This window comes from Hipposideros armiger, unplaced genomic scaffold (assembly GCF_001890085.2).
Source record: "Hipposideros armiger isolate ML-2016 unplaced genomic scaffold, ASM189008v1 scaffold_522, whole genome shotgun sequence".
Classification (NCBI taxonomy): Eukaryota; Metazoa; Chordata; class Mammalia; order Chiroptera; family Hipposideridae; genus Hipposideros; species Hipposideros armiger.
The window spans coordinates 112433-117144 of NW_017731872.1; the positions used below are offsets into that span (position 1 = coordinate 112433).

Here is a 4712-nt window from a genome sequence, read left to right on the forward strand (position 1 = left end):
TATCTTAAAGAAGCACAGTGATCTACAAGAGAGCTCAGACAATTAAATGAAATCAGGACAACAATGCATGAACAAAATGAGAATATCAACAAAGATGGAAACTACATTTTAAAAACCATACAAAAACTCTGAAGCTAAAGAATACAATAATTTAATTGAAAAGTTCACTAGAGGGGCTCAACAACAGATGTGATCAAGCAGAAGAAAGAATCAGCAATTCTGATCATTGACATCAAATCAGGAATTAAAAAAAGAAGAAAAATGGAGAAACTCTAAGGGACCTATAAAATAGATCAATATATGCATTATGAGAGTCCCAGAAGGAGAAAAGAGGGAAAAAGGGACAGCTAATTTGCAGAAATGATGGCTGAAAATGTCCCTAATCTGAAGGAAATGGATATCCAAATTTGAGAAGCTCAAAAAACGCGAAACAGAATGAACCTAAACAGCCCCACTGTCTACAAGAGACTCAACTTAGATGTAAAGACACATGTAGGCTGAAAATGAAAGGATGGAAAAAGATATTTGAGGTAGCTATACTAGTATCAGACAAATAGACTTTAAGTCCAAAACTCACTAAAGAAAAAGAACATTATATAAGATTACACCAAAAAGATATAACTATATATGCACCAACATCAGAGCACCCAAATATACAAAGCAAACATCAACAGAACTGAAGAGTGAAATACAAGGTCTGACAAGTTCACAAACTTGTTGCACCAATGTTGCTAACCTTTTTTTGATATCAGAGGGATTATTCATTATGAATTTGTACAAACTGTACAGTTAACCAAATTTTACTATTTGGAAGTGCTGAAAAGACTGCATGAAAAAGTTAGATGACCTGAACTTTTCACCAGCAATTCATGGCTCTTGGATCACGACAATGCACCAGCTCACACGGCACTGTCCATGAGGGAGTTTTTAACCAGTAAACAAATAACTATTGGAATACCCTTCCTACTCACCAGATCTGGCCCCAATGACTTCTTTCTTTACCCAAAGATAAAGGAAATATTGAAAGGAAGACATTTTGATGACATTCAGGACATCAAGGATAGTACGATGACAGCTCTCATGGCCATTCCAGAAAAGGAGTTCCAAAATTGCTTTGAAGGGGGATGGACCTAGGCACTGGAGTTGGTGCATAGTTTCCCAACGGGAGTACTTCGAAGGTGATTGTAGTGATATTCAGCAATGAGGTATGTAGCACTTTTTCTAGGATGAGTTTGCGAAATTAACTGTTGGACCTCATAGACAATAACACAATAATAGTAGGACTTTCAATACCCCACTTTCAATAATGGATAGAACAACCAGATAGAAGATCAATAAGGAAACAGAGGACTTGAACAACACTAGAGACCACTTGAACCTATCAAGCACATACAGAGCACCCCATCCAACAGCAGCAGAATACACATTCTTATGCACACATGGAACATGTTAGGCCACAAAAAAAGTCAACAAATTTAAGAACATTGAAATGATACAAGTATCTTTTCTAATATGGAATACAAGTATATTGTATGTTTCTAGGAATGTGTACATTTCTTCTAGGTTTTCCAATTTGTTGGACTACAATCTAGAAAAACTGAATCATGAAAAAACAAGGAATCTGAACAGACCTGTAACTAGTAAAGAGGTTGAATCAGTAATCAAAAACCTCCCAACAAAGAAAAAAGTCCAGGACCAGAGGGCTTCATTGGAACATTCTACCAAATATTTAAGGAAAAATTAAAACCAGTTCTTCTCAAACTCTTCCCAAAATTTGAAGAGGAGGGAACACTTCCTAATGAATTTTATGAGTTCAGCATTATTCCGATACCAAAGCCAAAGATACTACAAGAAAGCTAGAGACCAATATATATGATGATATCATTGCAAAAATTCTCAACAAAACTCTAGTAAACCGAATTCCATAGCACTTTAAAAAGATTATACAGCATGAACAAGTGAGATGTATTCCTGTAATGCAAGGATGGTTCAGCATAAGAAAATCAATAAATGTAATACACCACATTAACATTTCAGGATAAAAATCACATGATCATATTAATGGATACAGAAAAAGCATTTGACAAAATTCAACATTCTTTTATGATAAAAACACTCAAGAAATTAGGAATAAAAGAAAATAACCTAAACATAATAAAGATCATATATGAAAAGGCCACTCAATGGTGTAAAACTAAAAGTTTTTCCTCTAAGATCAGGAACATGGCAAGGATGCCCACTCTCACCACTTCTATTGAATATAATCCTGGAAGACCTAGCCAGAACAATTGGGCAAGAAAAAACATAAAATGCATCCAAGCTAGAAAGAAAGAAGAAAAATTATCTGCTAATAGATACGATCTTATTTGTAGAAAACCCAAAATATTCCACACAAAAAAGTCCTGTTAGAATTCACAAATGAATTCAGCAATGTTGCAGGATACAAAAACCAACTTTCAAAAATAAGTTGCATTTTTATACACTAACAATGAACATTCCAAAATGGAAATTAAGAAAATAATTGCATTTACAATAGCATCAAAATGGATAAAATATGTAGTAATAAACTTAACCAAGAAAGCAAAAGATTTGTTTAGTTAAAACTATAAAACATTGCTGAAAGAAATTTTAAAAGACTTAAATAAATGGAAAGACGTTCTGTGTCATGAATTGAAAGACAATATTATCAAATGTCCATACTACCCAAAACAATCTTCAGATTCAATACAATCCCTATCCAAATCCCACTGGCATTTTTTTGCAGAAATAAAAAGCTATCCTAAAATTCATTTTGAATTTCAAAGGACCTATAATAATACCCAAACCATCTTGAGGAAAAAAGGGTAAAGTGGGAGGTCTCGCACTTTCTGATTTCAAAGCATATTACAAAATTACAATAATCAATCAAAACAGTGTGGTACTGGCATGATAGACCAACGGAACAGACCGGAGAGCCCAGAAATAAAGCCACACATTTATGACCAAATGATCTTCAACGAGCGTGCCAACAGTACACAATGGGGACAGAATTGTCTCTTTAATAAATGGTGCTGGGAAAATTGGATAGCCACATGTGAAAGAATGAAGATAGACCCTTACCTAACACCATATACAAAAATTAACTCAAAATGGATTAAAGAACTAAACCCACAATGTAAAACTGTAAAACTCTTAGAAGAAGGGGGCAGACTTTCTAGTCCCAACTCTTCCCTGGCTGCCGTACTCCCTTTCCAGCCGGCCAGTCCTGGGGGAGGGCCACCTTCCTCAGGGCTGACAACATGTCCCCCGCGCAAGTGTCCTTGTTCCGGAGACTCCTGTTACCCGTGCGACCTGCCCTGTATGCCCTGGGCCATGATCTGGGACTTCTCGGAATGCCGTATGCCGCGGTTGCGCCAACTACGAGGGCTCAGCTCTCATCGAGTTCGTGATCTAGACCGCGCGCCAGCTGAAGCGGGCGCATGGATGCTCCCAAGGCTCCTGGCCGCCGCTGCCCATCGGAGTGAAGACTGTGGCTCTGTGGGCTAAGGCTGCGGCGGCAGCAACAGCTTAACCACGTCGATGGCTCCAGCAGGCCTGCAGTGCTGGCGGCCCCATCCGCCCCGGTGGAACAGCGCAGCAGCTTCGAGTATCCGCCTCCGCCGGTGGGCCTCAGAAGCAGCAGCCACGCCGCGCGGCTGCCCAACGGCCTGGGGGCCACTCAACGGCTCCCAACCGGAGGAGGGACCCCTGGAGTTGAACCGCCAGAGCCCCAACTCGTCTTTGGCGTCATCATCGGTGGTGTGTGTTTCGGCGCGGCACGCATAGTGGGCTAGTGATGGGGCTGCCCAACTGGGGGGTGGCGGAGGCCCCCAGCTCATGGTGCCCCCCAATTTGCTGCCGCAGACGCTGCTTAACGGTCTGGCTAGCGCCGCCCTGCTGACACCCACTGCCACCCCACGGCCTTGGCAGCGGTGGGCCCCGACGCCCGCGCCCCCGGGTGCCCTGCTTGTCTCGGGGGCTCGCCGGGCGTATCCGCCGCGTGGTCTTCGACCTGGTGGTCAGTGGTCGAGGTGAGCGTGGGTGCTGGTGGCAAAAGGCCCGGCTCGGTGTCAAACACTGACCAGGAGCATGAGCTGAGGGAGAAGTAGTGTAACGCCGAGGCCCTGGCGGAGCTGAGCGAAAGCCTGCGCAGCCGCGCGGAGAAGTGGGCCAACAAGCCCAAGGTGGTCCGCGACACGCTCACGCTGGCTGGCTGCGCACCCTACGAGGTGCTCTTCACGAAGGACCACTCGCTGCTGGGCCGCGTCTTCGCCGTGGACGCTGTGTCTGCAAGCCCGGCATTGACTACGAATTGAAGCTATTCATTGAGTACCCCAAGGGCTCGGGCGATGTGTACTCCAGAGCATCTGGGGTGGTCAAGCAGATGTACCAGGACTGTGTAAAGCCGGGGTCTGTCCTCTGGCGTCAAGTATCTGTAGTACGAGAAGAAACATGGCTCCGGGGACTGGCTCCTACTGGAAGACCTGCTGCCCGAGACCGTGCGCTTCTTCAAGGAGGGCGTGCCCGGTGCCGACATGCTGCCCCAGCCCTACCTGGACGCCAGCTGCCCCAGGCTGCCCACACGGCGCTGGCGAGTCTCAGCTGCGCCCTCAGTGCAACCCCAGGTACTGGGGCCCTGCCGCCCGCCGCCCGCCGCCCCCTCGGGTCAGGGCGTAGCCGCCAACCTGCGCAAG

General features: G+C 44.5%; 1 pseudogene; it reads left to right on the forward strand.

Moving 5' to 3' along the window:
* The first annotated feature begins 3278 nt into the window (after nucleotides 1-3278).
* The window catches only part of LOC109396433 (interferon regulatory factor 2-binding protein-like), a 15078-nt pseudogene continuing 13644 nt past the window's right edge, over nucleotides 3279-4712 (forward strand).